General features: G+C 37.5%; 1 long non-coding RNA gene across 2 annotated transcripts in view; it reads right to left on the minus strand.

Moving 5' to 3' along the window:
• The window catches only part of LOC143673457 (uncharacterized), a 102,846-nt gene that overhangs the window by 72,654 nt on the left and 4,252 nt on the right, over positions 1 to 25,940 (minus strand). For both annotated transcript variants that reach the window (XR_013170375.1, XR_013170376.1), the window contains exon 2: positions 3,099 to 3,180. This is a non-coding gene — a long non-coding RNA (uncharacterized LOC143673457). The remainder of the gene's footprint in view (positions 1 to 3,098; positions 3,181 to 25,940) is intronic.

Consider the following 25,940-nt stretch of genomic DNA (forward strand, 5'->3'; position numbering starts at 1 on the left):
GACTGTAAAACTTTTGGGAGAAAATGTAGGGAAATATCTTATAAATCTTGTAACTGAAGGTGGTTTCCTAGACCTTATACCTAAAGCATGAGCATTAAAAAAAGAAATAGATAAATGGGAACTCCTCAAAATAAAACAGTTTTATGCATCAAAGAACTTTGTCAAGAAAGTAAAAAGGCAGCTTATGCAATGGGAGCCAATATTTTGAAACACATATCAGATAAGGTTTTAGTACCTAGAATATGTAAAGAGATTCTTCAACTCAACAACAAAAAGACAAACAACCCAATTTAAAAAATGGTCAAAAGGCCTGAACAGACACTCCTCAGAGGAGAAAATACAAATGGCTAAAAGGCACATGAAAAGATGCTTAACTTCACTGGCTATTAGGGAAGTGCAAATCAAAACCACAATGAAATATCATCTGATACCCACTAGAATGGCCATTATTAAAAGAAAAAAACAGAAAATGACAAGTACTGGAGAGGATGTGTAGAAAGAGGCACATTTATCTACTGTTGGTCGGAATTTCAAATGGTACAATGGCTCTCAAAGGCAGTTTGGTGGATCCTCAGGAAGCTAAGTATAGAATCGCCATATGATCCAGCAATCCCATTACTAAACATATATTCAGAGGACCTGAGGGCAAGGACACAAATGGACATTTGCACACCAATGTTTATAGCAGCATTATTTATGATTACCAAGAGATGGACACAGCCCAAATGTTCATACACGCATGAGTGGCTAAACAAGCTGTGATATATACATACAATGGAATATTATGCAGCTGTAAGACAGAATAAAGTCATGAAGCATTTAACAATGTGGATGAACCATGAGGATATTATGCTGAGTGAAATTATCTAGAAACAAAAGGACAAATAATGTGTGGCCTCACTAATATGAACTAAAATTAATGAGTAAACTTTGAGAATTAAAGTTAATAACACAGGTTATCAGGAGACAGAAATAGGGTAGAGATTGGGCAATTGGTGCTGAAGGAATACAACTCGTAAAATTCAGCAAAGGATAGCAAAATACTACCTGGTTGTAGCACAATAAATATAATTACTGAATGAAGCTGAATGTGAATACAATAATTTCCTTCTGGTTTCATATGATTTTAAGGATAAAGACTGAGACAGTATAATTTAGGAATGCCTAGAGTGGACAATGATGGTGATTAAATGTACAAATAAAAAAAACATTTTTACATGAGGGAGAACAAATGAATGTCAATATTGCAGGGTGTTGAGAATAAATGGTATATGGGAAAAAGTACAATCAATGCAAGCTAGGGTCGATAGTCAACAATAACATTGTACTATGCTTCCACTGAATGTAACAAAGGCACTATGCCAAAACTAAATGTCAACAAGAGGGGAGATTGGGAAAGGGATATGGAGTCTTCGTGGAAGAAAAAGAAATATCTTCAGATAAGAGTATGGTAGTGAAGGCATGTCTGTACACTTAGGCTAGATTGTATGATATGTGGATAAAACTGTTTAAAAATGAACAGAGAGAAACAAGTGCTAGAGAAAATGTGCAGAAAGAGATGTACCTATTCACTGTTGGTAGAGAAACTGAGCAGTGCAGCCCCTTGGAGGGCAGTGTGGTGGTAAACAGGAGGCTGAGGTGGGGTTGCCATATGATCCTGAAACTCCATTGCTCAATATATAACTAGAGGAACTGAGAGTGGGGACAGGAATGGACAATTGCACACTGGTGTTTATGGTGGCAGTGTTCTTGATTCACAACAGATGGGAGTGGTGTAAGGGTACAACTGAGAAATGGAAGGGGGAACCATGGTGTATACACACAATGGACTAATGAGCAGTGAGCTGCAGGAAGGAATGAAGGTGTGAAGCACACACTAGGTGAATGAACATTAAGGACTATATGTTGAAGGAAATGTCAGCAAGAAAAAGATAAATACTATCATGTCTCAATCATATGGACTGACTATGATGTAAAAGCTCAGTGAACTGAAGTCGAGAACATGTTAACAGATTGGGGCCTATTGCAAAGGGTCCTGGATTGTAAGCTCTTACAGCAGTCACATATATTCAGGAGGTATAACTGTTAATTCTAAATTCTAAGATACTGAGTTGTTTGTATATAACTTGGTCATTCCCAGAAACTTTGGGTATTTATGTGACACCTGAGACTCAGAACTCTGAATCTATGAAAGTCAGCAGTACCCCATACAGGAACTGTTTTAAAAAGGTGAAAAACTGAGCAGACTCCAAGTAGAGATATGAATGAAATTGATCTGAATAGCACTCAGGTATATTAGAATACAGGGTAAAGGGTGATATCGTCCATATTTTAAAACTTCAACTTCTGTGTGAGACTAAAGGGAGACATGTTTATCTAGTGTAAAACTTATCTTTTGGGTAGTGCATTTCTTAATTTAACTTGTATGGTCATTTTAGTTAATACAATAAGTCCATGGAATCTTGAATAGGGCATGAGATTTTGTTGGTTTGTCCAGGTTATGTGGATATATCCCAGAGTTATGTGGGCTGTGAATAAAGAAGTATTTGCAAGGTCCCCTTGGGAGACTTGGGAGAAAGGAGGAAATATTCAACTTCCCCATTTAGAGAATTTCTGATATTCTTGCAAGCATATTCTCGCAAGTAGGGACAACCAAATCAATAGGCTGAGCAGTTGATCTTGGGATTCGCCCCTATGAAACTTATACCTGCAGAGGATAGGCTAAGCCTACTTACAATTAGGTCTAAGAGTCACTCCAGAGAATCTCTTTCATTGCTCAAACGTGGCCTCTCTCTCTAAGACAATCTGGAGGTGAACTCACTGCCCTTCCTCCTATGTGGGACATGAGTCCCAGGGGTGTAAATCTCCCTGGCAACATGGGACAGAAATCCTGAGAAGAGCTGGGACCTGGAACTGTGACACGTCCTTTTGCCTTTTCTGCAGCAGCACCATTCTTTCCCACTTATGTCAGGCAATACCTCCAGATTTTTCCTCATTTCTTTGTTCACTGAGGAACTCTGGTCCTGGTCACTCACAGAAACCTCTGCATCTTTCGGGTACCTGAAATGACTCACCTCTTTTTCCCTCTTTCTGCTTACCTGGCCCATGGCTCTTCTACCCTTTCTTCAATACTGGGTGTGTCCCACTAATCTTCCATGTCCCCAGTCCACAACAGAGAATCTTTACAAAACAAATATGAATTATTTCAAATATATAGAAAGTACAGAGAATAGTGCCACCACCTATCCAGATTTAAAGTTCCCCTCCCACACTCCCCACCCTCCTCTTCCCCCATTCCCCTTTCCCAGAGGTAATCCAATTCCTGAAGTTGGTGTGTATCTGGTCCATGCATTTTTCTCATTTTACTAACCTTTATATACCCTCAAACAATATGTAATAGTACCTTGAATAAATCACAAATGCATAATGTCAAGGGGGAGAAAAACAAGTTGCAAAAAGATACTGTTAATAAATATTTTAAAAGTGCACAATTTCACATTAATCTCAAGCAGAAGTGACTGTCTCTCTATCAGTAGACTGGACTGCAAAAGCATACTCAGATTTAACATCCTAAAACATCTGAAACAACCAACTCATTCTGTACATCACTCAAGATTCTATTTTTGTCCTCTGGGATATTTGGTTGTATTGCTCACAACTAACTGGGCCTAGCTAAGAGCTCAGTCCTCCACCCAATTATGCAGCCATTTCCTGGCCTGGGCAACAAAGAAGTCATAGACAGCTTTACAGAGCCACAGATAGAGTCAACACAGAGCCCAAGGATCAGAGTCCCCTGCCTGTGTTCACCACCACATGTAACCCCACTCTCTTCCTGCAATAGCCTTATGGGTGGGCCTCAGACACCCCTCTCTTCATAATACTATTTAGAGACTTAGGGGACTAATGATAACTTTTAAAATATACACTTTTATTTTACTCTTATACAAATACATAGCTTTCTGCATTTTTTAATTACATGAACAATTCACTCATCAAAGAAAGAAACAAACAGAGCACTGACACTGATACACAAAACTGAGAATTTGGGTTTGTTTTATGTCCAAAATTGAACCCTACATTAAAAAATCCAACAAATACCTTTCTTTGAACTTAAATTCTGAAAACTGGATTATACATAATGAGAATTTTACATATAACTCCTTTTGCATTCCTTTCTATTACAAGTGTAATAAAGTCATCTGGCCAATACGAATATTTTCACTTTTCATATTCACTCTTACGTTGGATTGAGGTGTGTACCAATTTGGACATTTTCTTGGTCCACATTGTAAAAAAGATCTCTTCAAGGTGTTACTCCAGTTAAGGCGTGACTCAAATGAATTAAATTGGGCTTTAATCTGAATTACTGGAGTCCTTTATAAGAATAATGAAAGTCAGATGGAAAGAGAAGCAACAGGAAGCAGCCAGAAGCTGCTTCTGGAACCCAGAAGAAAAAGGAGAACATGCCACAATGTGTACAGCCATATGACAGAAAAGCCAAAGAAACCCCAAACTTGCCAGCCTGCCAGAAATAAGACCCCTGGGAGTCAGTAAGCCTTCTAGCCTCTGAAACTAAAAGCCAATAATTTCCTGCTGTTAAGTCAATCCATTGTATGACACTTTTTTCAGCACCTCAGAAATTAAAACAACTCTCAAATCAGGCAATGTTTTTTCTTAAATCGCCCACTCGTGGTGATATAAAAATTCTTTCACTATTGCATAAACAAGGTCTTCAGTTTTAATGAAGACATCACAGCTAAATAATATAGGTCCTATAAAATCGATAAAATAATACAGGTCCTTCAGGAAGCCTGAAAGGTATGTGACACACTTAAACTCTTGGTCTTTCTTTTCTATATAAGGGAAATTACTTTTTGTGAGGGACTATAGTGTCCTTTGTATATGGGCACTTTTGGTTTCATAATCTAATAATAACATGGAAAAGGATGGTAGCCAAAAGTAAGGCTGGTTGTGGTTTTGCATGAGTCTAACAAATACGTTATTTTTCTTTCAGATGTCCTTATTTTCTTTGCATATATCCTAGACAATGTAGCTCATTGTCTTCTGAAACTCTAAGGACCCTGGACTTTGTAACTCTCCTACATAGATTCAAACAACACTTTCAATCTTTGGGTTCTAAGTAAACCACTTCACCCCTCTGAGGCTGTTTCCTCATTGGTATGTAAGGTTAATAACACTCACTTGGACAGGTGATGGATTATAGGTAACACACATGAATACCTAGCACAGTGCCAGGCATGTCATAGATATGACCTAGTTTTAAGAGAACTCTTCTCAAATAATTTCACGAAGATTAAATAAGGGTGAAGGATAAACTCAAAGGACCTGTTGATTTTGTTTTTTGTTTGTTTCTGTTTTTGCTGATTTTATCAGTTGTTCCTGAATTGACTAAATCAATCTATTGGATTGGACATTAATGTGATCAAAGATTTTGATAATCAATCCATATTTACTGATGACTGCTGGGTAACCCTCTGGGGGAAGAAAAGATGAAGTTGATGCCTATTTCATACCACATACCAGAATAAACTCCAAATGGATAAAACACCTACTTTTTAAAAAATGAAACACAAAAGAATAAGAGGAAAATATGGGAGATTTTTTTTATTAAGGGCTTTTCAACTCTGACTTACAATTCAGATGTCATAAAACTAAATAAAAACACTACTAAAAATGACATGCCAAAATCAAAAGACAAAAACAAAAGAGCTGGAAACTATCTACAACTCACTGTATCAACAGAGGGCTAATCTCCATCATATGTAGGAAGTTGCTAGAAATAAAAAAGACAAAGACTAACAACCCAATAGAAAAAAATGAGCAAAGTATAAAACAGAAAAAAAGAAAATACAATGTTCTTAAAATGTATGAAAATATTTCAATTGCAGACACAATAAAGGTAATGGCAAAACAGTACCACACTGAGATACCATTTCTCATCTATCAAATTTTCAAAAATCCAAAAGACTAATAAACATTTAGTTCATGAATCTATAGGGGATTATGGAGTACATACATTATTGGTGAGTGTGAAAATGACACAACCCCTATGGAGGGGAATTTGAGAACGTCTATTAAAATTATACATGAATTTATCCTTAGCAATCCTACTTCTGTGAATCTATTTTAGGGATATACCTGTGCACTTAGGAAATCATGCACACAGTTATTCATTACAGAATTGTTTATAATAACAACAACATGGAAGCAACTCATGTGTCCTTCAAAAGGGAATTGGTTGGGCAGGCCACAGTGGCTTAGCAGGCAGAGTTCTTGCCTGCCATGCTGGAGACCTGGGCATGATTCCTGGGCTTGGCCTGCCCATGTTAAAAAAAAAAAGCGGGGGGGGGGGCGGAATTGGTTACATAATCATAACTCAGCCACAGCATGGAAAACTCTGCAGCCTTTAAGAATGAAGATGCTTTCTATGCATTGATATGAAAAGAGCACAGATCGTTGAATGAAAAAAGTTCAGAATCAGGAACACAGTATGAGACGTCTGTTTAAGAAAGGAGGATAATATTAATACATATTAATACTTGTTCACATTTACATAAAAGATTAATAGCGATACACAGCACATGAATAAAAGTGATTTCCTGAAGCCATATCCTGAGTCCCAGCCTTTCTCCTTCCTCCTCAGACAGCATGAGCTTCACCACCTGCTCCACCACCTTCTCTACCAACTATTCATCTCTGGGCTCTGTCCAGCTGCCAGCCACCAGGTCTAGCTAGCCAGCAGCATGGTCAGCATCTTTGGGGGCACTGAGATATCCTTCTCCTAGTCCCATAGCTCTGTGAGCAGCCTAGGGTCTGGAAGCCTGGCTGGTGACTAGGACAGGTTCCCAGATCTCCCTGTCCTAGTCCCATAGCTCTGTGAGCAGCCTAGGGTCTGGGACCCTGGCTGGTGACTGGAGGGCATCCAATGTGAGGAGGAGACCATGGAAGCCCTGAATAACAACCTGGCCTCCTGGACACAGGGAATCAGAGACTGGATGGCAAAATTTGGGAACACTTGAAAAAGAAGGGACCCCAGATGAGTGACTGAAGCCAGTAACTAAAGACAACTGAGGAATTGAGGGCCCAGATCTTTGAAAATTCTGTGGGCAATGTCTGCATCCTTCTGCAAACTGACAATGCCAGGCTGGCTGCGGATGACTTCAGAGTCAGTATGAGATTAAGCTGTCAAAGCGCCAGTCGGTGTACAGCAACATCCATGAGCTTTGCAAAGTCACTGATGACACCAATGTTATTCAGCTGCAGCTAGAGATGGTGGTTGAGACTCTCAAGGAGGAACTGTTCTTCATGAAGAACCATGAGGAGGAAGTAAAGGGTCTACAAACCCAGATTGCCAGCTCTCGTCTGACCATGGAGGTGGATGTCCCCAAGTCTCAGGACCTCAGCAAGGTCATGGCAGACATCCAGGCCCAGTATGATGAGTTGTTTCAGAAGAACCAAGAGAAGCTGGATAAGTACTGGTCTTAGCAGATTGAAGAGAACACCACAATGGTCACCTCTCAGTCTGCTGAGATAGGAGCTACAGAGATGACATTCATGGAGCTGAGATCTACTGTCCACTCCTTAGAAATCTACCTGGACTCCATGAGAAATCTGAAGGACAGCTTGGAGAACAGCCTGCAGGAGGTGGAAGCCCTGCTATACCCTGCAGATGGAGCAGCTCAGTAGAGTCCTGCTGCACCTGGAATCAAAGCTGGCACAGAACCGGGAAGAGAGGCAGCACCAGGACCAGGAGTACAAGGCCCTGCTGAACATCAAGGTCAAGCTAGAGGAAAACTGCCACCTACCACCACCTGCTAGAAGATGGGGAGGATTTTAATCTCAGTGACACCCTGGACAGCAGCCAACTCCATGCAAACCATCCACAACACCACCACGCGCAGGATCGTGAATGGCAAAGTGGTATCTGAGACCAATAACACCAAAGTTCTGGGGCTCTGAGGCAGCTGATAGCAGGGTACCATTTGGGGAATGGGTGGCCAATAAAAACTTCTGCACCTTAAAAAAAGGGGGGAGGATTTCCTACAAAGAATAGGAGAAATAAGAAAGATAAGGGTAGGAGCCAGACTTCACAGTATATTCATTTTTGTATCATTCTTACTTTTTAAGACATGAATTTATTATCTACCCATAAAATTAAATTAAACTTAAAGTATACCTACTGATTCACTTGTTATATAGAAAGCCCTGTATTCGGTATTACAGTGACACTTTCAAACCACCTATAATGGGTATTTATGAGCATTAATGTGTTAGATTTTGTGTTCTGCATTGGTTGGTTAGGGGCTAAAGGATTTACATGTTTTACAAGTTACATTAGACTAGAGGTCCCATCTTTGACTTTATACCTCTCTTCCTTAGAGCCTAAAATGAATATAATTTTAGGGAGACAGAAGACACATTGGTAAAAATATAACCATCTTTAGCATAGGACAGTAGCTAAACAAATACTGAAGGAAAAATTTCTAGATTAGAGTAGGGAAAAGCCCAATGGATTGAACTAGACCAGAAAAGTGTCAAGGGAAGTAAAACTTTAAATGGGTCTTGGCTATCTAATAAATTAAAATTTTTTCACTAGTGTTTCCTTTAATTAATACTTCCCTGATTGTGTTAATTTCCTAAAGGTGGGGTGGGGGAAGATAAGGAGAGGAGAGAGGCAGGAAAGAATATGCCACATCTCCACCCAATTATTGAAAAGTGAATAATCTTGCAAAATTAGATGTTTTTATTCATCTTAGTCCTTTAAAACAAAAGGAGTACACAGAAGTAAGAGTTGGACTGTGTGCTGGTTTGAAGCTATTATGTACCCCAGAAAAGCTATGTTCTTTAATCCTCATTCAATATTGCCGGGTGGGAGCTTTTTTATTGTTTTCATGGAGATGTGGTACCACCCAATTATGGGTGGTAACTTGATTAGGTGGTTTCCATGGAGATGTGTCTCCACCCGTTCAAGGTGGAGTTGTTATTGGAGCACTTTAAGAGGGAACCATTTCAGAAAAAGCTTTAGTGCTGAAAGAATCCATATAGACAGAGACCTCTGGAGATGCAGAAAGAAAACACCCCAGGGTAAGACTTATGAAATGACAAGAGGAAGCTAGCAGAAGTTGCCATGTGCCTTTCCAGCTGACAGAGGTGCTCTGGACCCCTGGCCTTTCTTGAATCAAGGTATCTCCCTGGATGACTTAGTTTGGATATTTTCAAGGCCTTAGAATTGTAAACTTGCAACTTAATAAAACTCCCCTTTTTAAAAGCCATTCCTTTTCTGATATATTACATTCCCCCAGCTTTAACAAACTAAAACAAAATTAAACTCATAATTTTAAAAGCTTACTTTTTAATTTAATTTTATTCCTTTCCAATTTCAAGTTTTATAAAATCTCAGGAAGCTTTCCCTTTTGACAGCTTTCATAGACATCTTCTCTGCATGGAGAGGAATCAGAAGGGGAAATATAAGTTTCTATTCCCATCTTACACATAGAGGCTTCACTTTGTAAATTCTCTTTAGTCTGCAGGATCCAAGATGTGATGAGAAGGAAATATACACTTAAAGTAGTCAATAGGCATGACGGTCAGGATTAGAACTAATGTCTGAATGGTCTCTTTGGCACAACTAGTCTACCCCTGAACACCTCACATGACAGGGAACTTTATTATAGTCATTTTGATGTAGCTCTGTAGAGAAGTTCTTACATGGTGATGGAAAACATCCTATATCTTCAACCCACTGGCTCTGCTGCTAGTCTTAGGTCCCTATAGACAAGATAAATTCATCTCACACAAGTTAACTAGTTATACCAGAAGAATTACCTTGCCTTATGTTGGTTCGGAGTCATGATTGGGGGTGGGGGAAAGGGTGGCTGCCCCACCAGAGAGACGTAAATAATGTGTTATTTTTGTTAGCTTCATTGTAAGCAAACTTTTACCTTGTGGATTTAAAAATAAGTAAATAGATAACAATGTTTAGATTAATTGCAAAATAGCATATTACAGCATATTTTATTATACATACCATTTAGTCATCTACTTATCAAATGCATTTGAAAACTACAACATTTTCAGGACCATACTAAACTCGTAAAATGGCAAGTAGGATAACAGCTGTCTTCTAAACCCCCTCTCTGAAGCATTTCAGTAGTCCCCATTATTAAAGGACTAAGTGCTCAAAGAAACAAAATTTAGGTGTGATAAACAGGGGACAAGCAAATTTCTCTTCCACCAGAGGAATGGCCACAGAGAAATAAGATGCTTTTCCTGGAGAATAAGAGTTATATTGAATAAAATACTGTCATCTAAGTTAGTAATACCCTCAAGCAGCTTTTACGGCTCTCTACAGAAATAAATTAGCCTGCTCATTTGGGAATTTAGTGGTGTTTGGAATGCAGAGAATGACAATGAGGTTGGAAAGGGACTGGCTTTGGGGCTTATTTTCCTTTATAAATAATAATGAACCTTTTCCAACATGAAGTAATGTGAAATGAAAAAAAAAAATCTGTCCCTAGAGTACAAAATTACTTCATAACCCAATTTGCATTTCTCCACTCCAAGCATATTTTCCGGGAGGTCTACTTAGACAGAGAAAGCTGCTATGTTATAATTAATTTTAACAAATGCTTGGCAAACAGCTGGACAGTGTACATGCTACCCTAGACCAAGAATGAAACAGAACTGAACTTTTCATGCTGTCTTTTTCACAATGACATTATTTAGGCATTTAAAATGATCAGGACTGCAAATTCCTTTGTTCTTAATTCTTTTGTTTTTCTTCATTTGGTCTTTTTTTAATTATTATTATTCCACTTGAATACACAGGCAGTTTGTAAAAACTGTTAAGAAATGTGGGAGGTAATTGGGTCTTTGTGTGGCAAAACTAGAAGGGTGTTAGGTATCTGTTATTCATCAAACAGACTACTTCTTTTTCTTTTCTATTTTTCCCCTGTGTCAGAAAAATAATTTGCACAACTTCTGGCTTATAATGTACAGTTTAATTGTAGAAAAAGTGCTTTCAAATTAGATCTTTATGTCATTTTCCATGTAATACATTCATGTTTTCTTAAAGCACTATTTGGTAAAAGCAAGTGATAGCCTTGAGATGTGATCAGCAATGCTCAAGCACTATTTCTCTTTTATATCCCTGCACATGGAATGTGGGCAAGCAAAACAATGAGTCATTTTTGAGTAAGAAAATAAATCTTGAGAGAACTAATACTATGATTCAAAAGTAATAACATACTTTCTATCTATTCAGGAGCTTGTTGTTCTGTATTAGATCATTTACATATTTCTCTATTACTATAATTTATTTGAAAATTTACAAAATCTTAATTATGGAAAAATAGACATCTGTAATTTCCCAGGCAAATTAATAAAATGATGTGTATCACTCAACATATTATGGGATGAAAAACAATGACATCCTTTTTATGTTTTTAAAAGCAGATTGTTTCAGTTTGCTAAAGCTGCTGGAATGCAATATACCAGAAATGGGTTGGCTTTTATAACAGGGATTTATCAGCTTATAAATTTACAGTTCAAAGGTCATGAAAATGTCCAATTAAAGCATCAGGAAACAGATACCTTCTCTAAAGAAAGGCTGCTGGCATCCAGGGTTCCTCTGTCACATGGGAAGGTACATGGCCAGCATCTGCTGATCTTTTGCTCCCGAGAGTTGCTGTTTCCAGCTCCTAGGTCCAGCGGTTTTCTCTCAGGTCCTGTGGATCCTTCTTAGCATCTCTGGGATGTTATCCTCTTGTTGTTCATCAAACAGACTATTTCTTTTTCTTTTCTATTTTTCCCCTGTATTCAGAAAAAATAATGTGCACAACTTCTGACTTATAATGTATAGTTTAATAGTAGAAAAAGTGCTTTAGAATTAGGTCTGCATGTCATTTTCCATGTAGTGCATTCACTGTTTTCTCAAAGCACTATTTGGTAAAAGCAAATAGTTTCTGTCCTTTATCCTCTTATAAAGGACTTCATTAAAGTCTCAACTGAAACACCCTAATCAAAAAGTCCCACTTTTTGGGCGGGCCGCGGTGGCTCAGCGGGCAAAGTGCTTGCCTGCTATGCCGGAGGACCTCGGTTCGATTCCCGGCCCCAGCCCATGTAACAAAAACGGAGAAACAAAACACAATAAAACAAGAAAATGTTTAAAAAAAGATGTTTCCCTTTCTTCCTCCCTTCCTTCCTTCTATCCTTCCTTCCTTCTCTCTGTCTTTCCTTTAAAAAAAAAAAAAAAAAAAAAAAAGTCCCACTTTTTGTAGGTCTGCACCCACAAAAATGGATTAAAAGAACATGGCCTTGAGAACAGCTCCCAGAGCCACGACAGAGATCAAAAAGACAGTGTACCCCATCCTGGAACGGCTGACTGGCTGATAGAACCCGCTCCGGTGATATCATCGAGGGGCGCGGGCTTCACCGGGCGGGGCGGCAAGCGGCCGGAGTTCCTCCCTTCCCCCTTCCCAGGCCGGCTGGGAGAATTGGACAGGCGGTCCCCTCAAGCCGCGGCGGCTAGCGCCCACACCACGCACAGCCCCCCGGACCAGCTGAGAGAATTGGATCGGAAATCCCCAGACCGCGGAGAACGGTGACAGGGGGGGTCCTTCCAAACACGTGACTCCCCAGCAACGGCGCACTCTCCCGGGCGGGCCGCGGCGGCTGGCGCCCTCCGGCCATGCTTGGCGCCCCGGGCTGACTGGGAAATTCGGACGGGCGCTCTCCCGGGCTGCGGCGGCTGGCGACACTCCCCGCGTTCGGACCCCGGGCCGGCTGGCACTCTTCCAAGCCGCTTGGGCTGGCGAACCTCTCCGACGGCGAGAGTTTTCCAAAGTTAAAGGACCCACAGCACCTTTTACTAGTGGGACCCGCAGACAAACGTGTGCCACGAGCGCCACCTACTGGGCAGGATAAGAAAAACAGAACCCAGAGATTTCACAGAAAAATCCTCCAAATTGTTGGGTCCAACACCCAAGGAAATCTGACTAAATGCCCAGACGCCAGCAGAAGATAACGGATCACGCTCCAAAAATTGAAAATATGGCCCAGTCAAAGGAACAAACCAATAGTTCAAATGAGATACAGGAGCTGAGACAACTAATTCTGAATATACGAACAGAAATGGAAAACCTCTTCAAAAATGAAATCGATAAATTGAGGGAGGACATGAAGAAGACATGGGCTGGACAAAAAGAAGAAATAGAAAAACTGAAAAAAACAAATCACAAACTTATGGAAGTGAAGGATAAAGTAGAAAAGATGGAAAAAACAATGGATACCTACAATGATAGATTTAAAGAGACAGAAGATAGAATTAGTGATTTGGAGGATGGAACATCTGAATTCCAAAAAGAAACAGAAACTATCGGGAAAAGAATGGAAAAATTTGAACAGGGTATCAGGGAACTCAAGGACAATATGAACCACACAAATATACGTGATGTGGGTGTCTCAGAAGGAGAAGAGAAGGGAAAAGGAGAAAAACTAATGGAAGAAATTAACACTGAAAATTTCCAAACTCTTATGAAAGACCTAAAATTACAGATCCAAGAAGTGCAGCGCACCCCAAAGAGATTAGACCCAAATAGGCATTCTCCAAGACACTTACTAGTTAGAATGTCAGAGGTCAAAGAGAAAGAGAGGATCTTGAAAGCAGCAAGAGAAAAAGAATCCATCACATACAAGGGAAACCCAATAAGACTATGTGTAGATTTCTCAGCAGAAACCATGGAGGCTAGAAGACAGTGGGATGATATATTTATATTAATAAAAGAGAAAAACTGCCAACCAAGACTCCTATATCCAGCAAAATTGTCCTTCAAAAATGAGGGAGAAATTAAAACATTCTCAGACAAAAAGTCACAGAGAGAATTTGTGACCAAGAGACCAGCTCTGCAAGAAATACTAAAGGGAGCACTAGAGTCAGATACGAAAAGACAGAAGAGAGAGGTATGGAGAAGAGTGTAGAAAGAAGGAAAGTCAGATATGATATATATAATACAAAAGGCAAAATGGTAGAGGAAAATATTATCCAAACAGTAATAACACTAAATGTTAATGGACTGAACTCCCCAATCAAAAGACATAGACTGGCATAATGGATTAAAAAACAGGATCCTTCTATATGCTGTCTACAGGAAACACATCTTAGACCCAAAGATAAACATAGGTTGAAAGTGAAAGGTTGGGAAAAGATATTTCATGCAAATAACAACCAGAAAAGAGCAGGAGTAGCTATACTAATATCCAACAAATTAGACTTCAAATGTAAAACAGTTAAAAGAGACAAAGAAGGACACTATATACTAATAAAAGGAACAATTAAACAAGAAGACATAACAATCATAAATATTTACGCACCGAATCAGAATGCCCCAAAATACGTGAGGAATACACTGCAAACACTGAAAAGGGAAATAGACACATATACCATAATAGTTGGAGACTTCAATTCACCACTCTCATCAATGGACAGAACATCTAGATAGAGGATCAATAAAGAAATAGAGAATCTTAATATTACTATAAATGAGCTAGACTTAACAGACATTTATAGGACATTATATCCCACAACAGCAGGATACACCTTTTTCTCAAGTGCTCATGGATCATTCTCAAAGATAGACCATATGCTGGGTCACAAAGCAAGTCTTAACAAATTCAAAAAGATTGGAATCATACACAGCACTTTCTCGGATCATAAAGGAATGAAGTTGGAAATCAATAATAGGCAGAGTTCCAGAAAATTCACAAATACATGGAGGCTCAACAACACACTCTTAAACAACGAGTGGGTCAAAGAAGAAATTCCAAGAGATATTAGTAAATACCTCGAGGCGAATGAAAATGAAAACACAACATACCAAAACCTATGGGACGCAGCAAAGGCAGTGCTAAGAGGGAAATTTATTGTCCTAAATGCCTATATCAGGAAAGAAGAAAAGGCAAAAATGCAGGAATTAACTGTCCACTTGGAAGAACTGGAGAAAGAACAGCAAACTAATCCCAAAGCAAGCAAAAGGAAAGAAATAACAAAGGTCAGAGCAGAAATAAATGGAATTGAAAACATGAAAACAATAGAGAAAATCAATAAGACCAGAAGTTGGTTCTATGAGAAAATCAATAAGATTGATGGGCCCTTAGCAAGATTGACAAAAACAAGAAGAGAGAGGATGCAAATAAATAAGATCAGAAATGGAAGAGGAGACATAACTACTGACCTCACAGAAATAAAGGAGGTAATAACAGGATACTATGAACAACTTTACGCTAATAAATACAACAATTTAGATGAAATGGACGGGTTCCTGGAAAGACATGAACAACCAACTTTGACTCAAGAAGAAATAGATGACCTCAACAAACCAATCACAAGTAAAGAAATTGAATTAGTCATTCAAAAGCTTCCGAAAAAGAAAAGTCCAGGACCAGACGGCTTCACATGTGAATTCTACCACACATTCCAGAAAGAATTAGTACCAACTCTCCTCAAACTCTTCAAAAAAATCAAAGTGGAGGGAAAACTACCTAATTCATTCTATGAAGCCAACATCACCCTCCTACCAAAACCAGGCAAACATATTACAAAAAAAGAAAACTACAGACCAATCTCTCTAATGAATATAGATGCAAAAATCCTCAATAAAATTCTAGCAAATCGTATCCAACAACACATTAAAAGAATTATACATCATGACCAAGTAGGATTCATCCCAGGTATGCAAGGATGGTTCAACATAAGAAAATCAATTAATGTAATACACCATATCAACAAATCAAAGCAGAAAAATCACATGATCATCTCAATTGATGCAGAGAAGGCATTCGACAAGATTCAACATCCTTTCCTGTTGAAAACACTTCAAAAGATAGGAATACAAGGGAACTTCCTTAAAATGATAGAGGGAATATATGAAAAACCCACAGCTAATATCATCCTCAATGGGGAAAAATTGAAAACTTTCCCCCTAAGATCAGGAACAAGACAAGGATGTCCACTATCACCACTATTATTCAACATTGTGTTGGAGGTTCTAGCCAGAGCAATTAGACAAGAAAAAGAAATACAAGGCATCAAAATTGGAAAGGAAGAAGTAAAACTATCACTGTTTGCAGACGATATGATACTATACATCAAAAACCTGGAAAAATTCACAACAAAACTACTAGAGCTAATAAATGAGTACAGCAAAGTAGCAGGTTACAAGATCAACATTCAAAAATCTGTAGCATTTCTATACACCAGCAATGAACAAGCTGAGAGGGAAATCAAGAAACGAATTCCATTTACAATTGCAACTAAAAGAATAAAATACCTAGGAATAAATTTAACTAAAGAGACAAAAAACCTATACAAAGAAAACTACAAAAAACTGTTAAAAGAAATCACAGAAGACCTAAATAGATGGAAGGGCATACCGTGTTCATGGATTGGAAGACTAAATATAGTTAAGATGTCAATCCTACCTAAATTGATTTACAGATTCAATGCAATACCAATCAAAATCCCAACAACTTATTTTTCAGAAATAGAAAAACCAATAAGCAAATTTATCTGGAAGGGCAGGGTACCCCAAATTGCTAAAAGTATCTTGAGGAAAAAAAACGAAGCTGGAGGTCTCGCGCTGCCTGACTTTAAGGCATATTATGAAGCCACAGTGGTCAAAACAGCATGGTATTGGCATAAAGATAGATATATCGACCAATGGAATAGAATAGAGTGCTCAGATATAGACCCTCTCATCTATGGATATTTGATCTTTGATAAGGCAGTCAAGCCAATTCACCTGGGACAGAACAGTCTCTTCAATAAATGGTGCCTAGAGAACTGGATATCCATATGCAAAAGAATGAAAGAAGACCCGTATCTCACACCCTATTCAAAAGTTAACTCAAAATGGATCAAAGATCTAAACATTACGTCTAAAACCATAAAACAGTTAGAGGAAAATGTTGGGAGATATCTTATGAAACTTACAATTGGAGGCAGTTTTATGAACCTTAAACCTAAAGCAAGAGCACTGAAGAAGGAAATAAATAAATGGGAGCTCCTCAAAATTAAACACTTTTGTGCATCAAAGAACTTCATCAAGAAAGTAGAAAGACAGCCTACACAATGGGAAACAATATTTGGAAATGACATATCAGATAAAGGTCTAGTATCCAGAATTTATAAAGAGATTGTTCAACTCAACAACAAAAAGACAGCCAACCCAATTACAAAATGGGAAAAAGACTTGAACAGACACCTCTCAGAAGAGGAAATACAAATGGCCAAAAGGCACATGAAGAGATGCTCAATGTCCCTGGCCATTAGAGAAATGCAAATCAAAACCACAATGAGATATCATCTCACACCCACCAGAATGGCCATTATCAACAAAACAGAAAATGACAAGTGCTGGAGAGGATGCGGAGAAAGAGGCACACTTATTCACTGTTGGTGGGAATGTCAAAGGGTGCAACCACTGTGGAAGGCAGTTTGGCGGTTCCTCCAAAAGCTGAATATAGAATTGCCATACGACCCAGCAATACCATTGCTAGGTATCTACTCATAGGACTTAAGGGCAAAGACACAAACGGACATTTGCACACCAATGTTTATAGCAGCGTTATTTACAATTGCAAAGAGATGGAAACAGCCAAAATCTCCATCAACAGAAGAGTGGCTAAACAAACTGTGGTATATACATACGATGGAATATTATGCAGCTTTAAGACAGGATAAACTTATGAAGCATGTAATAACATGGATGGACCTAGAGAACATTATGCTGAGTGAGTCTAGCCAAAAACTAAAGGACAAATACTGTATGGTCCCACTGATGTGAACCGACATTCGAGAATAAACTTGGAATATGTCATTGGTAACAGAGTCCAACAGGAGTTAGAAACAAGTTCTTCTAAACCGATGCAAATGTACTAAGAAACGATGATCATGCATCTATGTGATGATGTTAAGAATTACTTATTACATATGTAGAATGGTATGATTTCTAAATGTTGGGTTAATTTCAAAAAAAAAAAACTGAGGGGGGACTCTCTGTGTGGGACATGACTCCCAGGGGTGTGGACCTTCCTGGCAACATGGGACAGAGATCCTGGAATGATCTGAGAGTCAGCATCAAGGGACTGAGAAAAACCCTAGAATGAGCTAAGAATTAACATCAAGGGATTGAGAGAAACTTCTCGACCAAAAGGGGGAAGAGTAAAATGAGACAGTGTCAATGGCTGAGAGATTCCAGAGTCGAGAGATTATCCTGGAGGTTATTCTTAACGCATTAGGTAGATATCACCTTGTTGTTCAAGATGTAGTGGAGAGGCTGGAGGGAATTGCCTGAAAATGTAGTGCTGAATTCCAGTAGCCATGTTTCTTGATGATGATTGAACAATGATATAGCTTTCACAATGAGACTCTGTGAATGTGAAAACCTTATGTATGATGCTCCCTTTAGCTACTATATCAACAGAAGAGTAGAACATATGGAATAAAAATAAATAATAGGGGGAACAAATGTTAAAATAAATTCAGTTTGAAATAGTGGTAAATGAAAGCGAGGGGTAAGGGGTATGGTATGTATAGTCTTTTTTTTTCTCTATTATCATTTTATTTCTTTTTCTGTTGTCTTTTTATTTCTTTTTCTAAATCGATGCAAATGTACTAAGAAATGATGAATATGCAACTATGTGATGATACTAAGAATTACTGATTGTATATGTAGAATGGAATGATACCTAAATGTTTTGTTTGTTAATTTTTTTAATAAAAAAAGTTAAAAAAAAAAAAAAGAACATGGCCTTTTATGGGGTACAAAACAGTTCCAAACTACCACACAGATTAACTTTCTGTAACTCAGTTGCTTGCTCTCACAAAGAATACTAATTAATCCTTCATGATAATAGCTAGTCAAATTCCATTACTTCTATAAAGGCAATCGTCTATTAACTTCCATAATTATATTTTAAACTAATGACATATGCCATGGGTATAATGGAAGATTAAAAATAAGTGTCTAAATTTTGTATCCTTTTTATTTGGCAGGGGATGAAATATCTAATCCATCTAGAAATCTTGATTACTGCTTAAGTGGCCTGTTGTTTTGTTACCTAAAAATGAAAATGTTTCAAATTAAGCTTATCATTATTAGTATCACTTGATCTTGTGACATATTTAGAGCTTAGTAAAATTTTGCAGTGTTAAATCTATGTACTGATTAAAGGGATTTTCTTAATTTATTCTTGTTTCTGGGAGGAAATTTTTTTGGTTAAATCACATTCAACACTTACTGAGAATCTAATATAAACAAGGCCCTGTACTGAGAGGCAAGGGTTGAACAAAGGTGACTCAAACAAGGTACCTGCCCTCAAGAGCTTTAGTATTGAGGAAATTTACACACACCTTATGTTAATAAAGTGGAACAAGATCTTATTACTTGGTTGCTAGTGCACAAGGGTGTTAGTTACAGATCTGTTCTAAGTTAAAGGTATGACCTTAGGCAAGTCCTTTCTTCTCTTTGCCCACCCGTCTTTTCATGTGGAGACTAAGGGTTGGGAATAGACTTAGTCAACAAACATCAGTTGAGAGTGATATCACCAACATGGCAACTCAAGGCATCCCCTGAAAAAGCCTCCCCAGAGATTTAGCAAATAAAAGGACAAATTCCACTTGCTTAGAACTCTGGAGGATGATAGAGACTTGGGAAGGACACCACAAACACTGAATCAAAGACACAGAAAAATATCAGGTAGGAGAATTCCATCTCAGACCGACACTTGGGTCCTCATTCCCTTCCTACTCACTCAGTCCTTGAAACTTGAAAGTCGCACAGAGGCAGCACAGCCTGGGTCCCTCCCACTGCAGACAGAGACTACAGAGTTATTGATAGCAGCAAGTTACAACTCCATGCATATCCAGGCACAGGAACCTAAGTCTGCAGATACAAGGCAGAACATAAGCAGCTACAGGATGCTGCATACAAAGGGGCCCCCTTTTAGGATACCCTAACAGGGAAGAAATCAGAGACAGAAAAGCCTTACAGAAAATAAATGGGGGGAAAGGGAATAAACTGAATTACTGTAAGACAAGATGGGTCCCAGAACTGAAAAGTATAAGGACAATGAGGAACTGAGTGAGGGAGAGAATTTAAGCCAATCATAGGAGCTGGAGGGAAGAGTCTGCACAAAAACAAACAAAACAGATCAAGATCCCCGGAGAAGGAAAAGGAAAGGAAGCCATATCCTAGAGATGAAACAATTGCATAAAATGTGCAGTCTTAAAAATTGCACCACACATCCAGGGCAAGAATCAGATGAGAAACAGCTGAGAAAGTCTGAATAGTTAAACACATATATCAAAGAAGAGCTTTAACACAAAGGCACTCAACAATAAAACCCTAAGCAAAAAGGGAGAAATGGATCCTCAGAGTAAACTCAGTAAGATAATCAGATGCCTAGTCATCAGAAAAAAAGTACAAGCCATACTATGAAACAGAAGGCTATGGCTTAGTCAAGGGAACAAATTACAACTTCAGAGAAGACTCAGAAGTTGGATCACTGATAAAACATGTTCAAACAAATCTCTTAAATCAGTTCAAGGAGAATAAGGAAAATATGAGAAGCTCAAAATCAGCAGTTGGAGAACTGGAAAATCACATATATATGGAATTAAATGACATTCTATTAAGTAATCAGTGGGTCCAAGAAGAAATGGTAAGGGAAATTAGTAAATATCTCAAGGCAAATGAAAACGAGAACACAACATATCAAAACTTATGGGATTCAGTGAAGGCAGTGCTAAAATGGAAATTTATAACTCTAAAAGGTTACATTAAAAAAGAAGAAAGAGCTAAAATCAAAGGACTAACTGTAGACCTCGAGGAACTAGAAGAACAGCAAACTAACCCTAAAGCAAACAGAATGAAAGAAATAACAAAGATTTGAGAATAAATAAATGAAATTGAGAATAAAAAAGCAATAGAATCAACAAGTCCAAAAGTTAGTTCTTTGAAAAGACCAACAAAATTTATAAATACTTAGCTACACTGACAAGGATGAAAAGAGGGAAGATACAAATACAATCAGAAATGAGAGGAGGGACATTACTACTGACATCACAAAAATAGAAAGGATCATAAAAGGATACTACGAACAACTATATGCCAACAAATTAGACAACTAGATGAAATGGACAAATTTCTAGAAACACATGAATGACCTACACTGACTCTACAAGAATAGAAGACCTCAACAGACCAATAGCAAAGAGATTGAATCAGTCATCAAAAACCTCCAAACAAAAGAAAGCCCAGGACCAGATGACTTCACAGGTGAATTTTACCAAATAAGGAGAATTAATACCAATCCTGCTCAAACTCTTCCAAAAAAGTTGAAGAGTAGGAAACAGTAAATAATTCATTCAGTGAGGCCAACATCATCCTAATGCCAAAGCCAGATAAAGATATTACAGGAAAAAAAAATTGCAGGTCAATTTCTTATAGGAATATAGATGTAAAAATTCTCAACAAAATATTTTCAAACATAATCCAGCAGCATATCAAAATAATTATACATCATAGTCAACTGGGTTTTATCCCAGGTATGCTAGGGTAGGTCAACATAAGAAAATCAATATAAAATATCATATCAGCAAAGCAAAGGAAAAATATTACATGATCATCTCAATTGAGACAGAAAAGGCATTTGACAAAATTCAGCATCCTTTCTTGATAACAGCACTTAGAAAAAATAGGAATAGAAGGAAACTTCAATATGATAAAGGGCATATATGAACAACCCACAGGTAATATCATATTCAATGGTGTTTTCCATCTTTCCCTTTAAGATCTGGAACAAGACAAGGATGCCCACTGTCATGACTGTTATTCAACATTGAACTGGAAGTTCTAGCCAGAGCAATTAGGCAAGAAAAAGAAATAAAAGGTATCCAGATTGGGAGGGAAAAAGTAAAACTTTCACTGTTTGCAAATGACATGATCCTATATTTAGAGAGTCCCATAAAATCAACAAAAAAGCAACTAGAGCTAACAGATGAATTCAGGAAAGTGATGGGGTACAAGATCAGCATGGAAAAATCAGTAGTATTTCTATACACTATACACTAGTAATGAGAAAACTGAGGAGTACATTTTTAAAATTCCATTTACAATAGTAACTAAAAGAATCAAATATCTAAGAAAAATTTAACAAAGAATGTAAAGGTCTTATACACAGAAAACTATGAAACATTGCTAAAAGAAAACAAAGATCTAAATAAATGGCAGGACATTGTGTGTTCATGGATTGGAAGACTAAATATCATTGAAGTGTCAATTCTACTCAAAATGATTTACAGATTCATGTAATCCCAATCAAAATTCCAATAGCCTACTTTTCAGAAATAGAAAAGCCAATTATCAAATTTATTTGGAAGGGTAAGGAGTTCCAAATAACCAAAAACATCTTGAAAAAGAAGAATGAAGTCAGAGGGCTCACACTCCCTGATTTTAAAGCATATTACAAAGCTACAGTGGTCAAAATAGCATAGTACGGACAAAAAGATAGACATACTGATGAATGGATTGAATTGAAAGTTCAGAAACAGACCCGCACATTTATGATCCATTGATTTCTGACATGGCTTCCAAGTCCACTCAACTGGGAAAAAATAGTTTCTTCAACAAATGTTGCTGGGAGAACTGGGCATCCATATTCAGAAGAATAAAAGAGGACCCCTATCTCAGACCACATAGAAAAATTAACTAAAAATTTATCAAAGACCTAAATATATGAGCCAGGACTATGAAACTATAAAATATAGTGCAATCTCTTCAGGATCTTGTGCTAGGCAATAGTTTCTTAGACTTTACACTAAAAGCAAAAGCAATGAAAACAAATAGATAAATAGTACCTCCTCAAAATTAAAAACTTTTGTGTATCAAAGGACTTTGTCACAAAAGTCAAAAGAGAACCAACTAATGGAAAAAATATTTGAGAATCAGATATTTCATAAGCATTTAATATCTAGAATATATAATGAAATCCTATAATTAAACAATAAAAATACAAACAACCCAATCAAAAAATGGCCAAAAGACTTGAATAGACATTTCTCCAAAGCAGCATAATTCACAAAAAGCAAAAGATGGAAGCAATCCAAATATCCATCAATTGATGAACGGATAAACAAAATGTGATACATTATGATGGAACACTATTCATCTGTAAAAAGGAATGAAGTCCTGATGCCTGTGATAACATGGATGAACTTTGACATTATGCTAAGTGAAATAAGCCTGGCACAAAAGGACAAATATTGTATGATCTCACTGATGTGAACCAATTATAATAAGCAAATTTATAAGGATAGAATCTAGAAAATAGGTTAGGATAGAGAATGGGGAGATGATGCTTAATTTGCACAGAATTTCTATTTAGCTTGATTGTAAAGATTTGGAAATGGCTGGTGGTGATGGCAGCACAATATTGTGAATGTAATTAACAGGTATGAACTATGTACGTGAATGTGGTTGAAAGGGCAAGTTTTGGGCCACATATGTTACTAGAATGAAAGAAGATAAAACATGGGACTTTAGAACAACAAACCCTATTGTAGACAATGGACTGTAATTAATAATACAAGTATAAGAATGTTCTTTCATGAAGTACAACAAAAGTATGACACTAATACAAGTTGTCAATAAAAGTGTGGTATATGGAAAAAAATACATCTAATGCAAATTATGAACAATAGTTCATACTACTGTTTTAATATTCTTTCATCAATTGTAACAAAGGTACCACACTAGTGCAAAGTGTCAACAGTGGGGATATACATGGTGTGCCAGTTTGAAAGGAATTATGCACCCTACAAAAGCCATGTTTTAATCCTAATCAATCTTGTGGGAGCAACGGTTTCTTCTAATTCTTATTCAGCACTATAGGTTAGAAACTTGATTAGGTTATTTCCACAGAGATGTGACTCAGTCAATTGTGGGTATTAGGTATTAACCTTGATTAGATGGAGACATGTCTCCACTCATTCTACATGGGTCTTGATTAGTTTACTGGGATCCTATAAAAGAGGAGATATTTTTGAGGGAATGTCTTTTGTGAATGATGAGAAAGACACAGCAGAGCCTAGCAGAACTATGAAGCTGAAAGAACCACAGAGTCCACCAGCCAGTGACCTTTGGAGATTCTGAGAGAGCAGAGAAGGATGACAGAATGGTGAGAGCCACAAAGCAGAGTACACCAGCCAGCAACCTCTGGAGATGAAGGAGAATGCCTCTGGGGCAGCTTCATGAAACAAGATAACTGAAGGGTAAACTAGCAGACAATGATGTGCTCACCTTGTGCCTTTCCAGGTGAGAGAGAAACTCTGAACTTCATCAACCTTCTTGAATCAAGCTATCTTTTCCTGGATGCCTTAGATTCGACGTTTTTATAGACTTGCTTTAATTGGGACATTTTTATGGCCTTAGAACTGTAAACTCGTAACTTATTAAATTCCCCTTTTTAAAAAGCCATTCCATTTTTGGTGTATTGCATTCTGGCAGCTAGCAAACTAGAACATATGGGAACGCTGTATTTTTTACATGAATTTCTGTAAACCTAGAACTACTCTAATTAAAAAAAAATAATATTAAAAAACATGCTAAGTGAAAGAAACTACATATGAAGTACTACATATTGTATAATTCCATTTATACAACATAATAAATATAAATCAATCTATAGAGACAGAAAAGAAAGTGGTTATGTAGGGATGGGGAAGGATAGAAGGATTGAGAGGTAACTGCTAAGGGGTATGGTGCTTTTCTTTTTTGGAATAATGAAAATGTCCTAAAATTGATGGTGGTGATGAATATACAACTCTGTGAATATACTAAAAGCCACTGATTGTACACTCTGGATGGACTGTATGGTATGTAAATATATTTCAAAAAATGCTTTGAAAAAAACAAAACAAAAAGTGAAAAACAAGCAAACAAACATCAGTTGAGCATCTACCAGTTTTTAATAGTGGTTAACATGTACTGGGGCCATTACCTGATCCAAAGCTCACTCCCTTTAAACCCTAAACTATGCATCTGGAACCATCTCTAATAGCTTCTAACTCTGATGTTATATGACCATTATTTGCCCTAATTTTTTTTTTTTGCCCTAAAATTTTTCAATGTAAATACAAAGAGTTTGTTTTTTAATTAGTAGTGGAGGTTAAAGGTGCACAGTGAAAGACACTTTGATTCCAACTGGGGAAATACAGGAAGATTTCATGGAGGAGGTATGTGGCTGCAGTTAATGAGATTTCCTCCCACAGGAGAGAAAACTACATGAATGGCCACAGAGGTATAAACACTCATTGATCTTCAAGGAACAAGGGAAAAGTGCTGTGAAAGGGGAGCTTTGAAAAGTCAACTGGAGCCAAATGTGGAGAGACTTTCGAGTCATGCTAAGGAAACTTGACTTCACTCTGCAGAAAATGGGCAGCTATTGAGAGTCAAAGGGCATGAAAGCGAAATGTTAGCTTTTTGGTTTGCTTGTTGTTGCTTTTATTTATTTACAACTAATAAGAACATTTAGCAAAGCTGCCAAATACAAAATGAATATCCATAAAGGGCTTTATTAAATACTAGCAACAAACACTTAGACGATATAATTTTTAGAAGAAACAATTTTCAAGAACAAAGCAATTATAATATAATGTGGGAAAATCTCACAAAAGATGTGAAGGGCCTTTTCAGGGAAAATTATATACCTAATTAAAGAACATAAAAGAAGTTGTAAATAAGTGGACAGATAAATCATGTTCATAAAGAAAAGACAACAAATTGATCTATAAATTCAATATACTTCTAAAAAAAAATCTCACAAAGGATTATTTGTAGAACCTGACAAGCCACTCAGCTTTT

This window comes from Tamandua tetradactyla, chromosome 2 (genome assembly GCF_023851605.1).
Source record: "Tamandua tetradactyla isolate mTamTet1 chromosome 2, mTamTet1.pri, whole genome shotgun sequence".
NCBI lineage: Eukaryota > Metazoa > Chordata > Mammalia > Pilosa > Myrmecophagidae > Tamandua > Tamandua tetradactyla.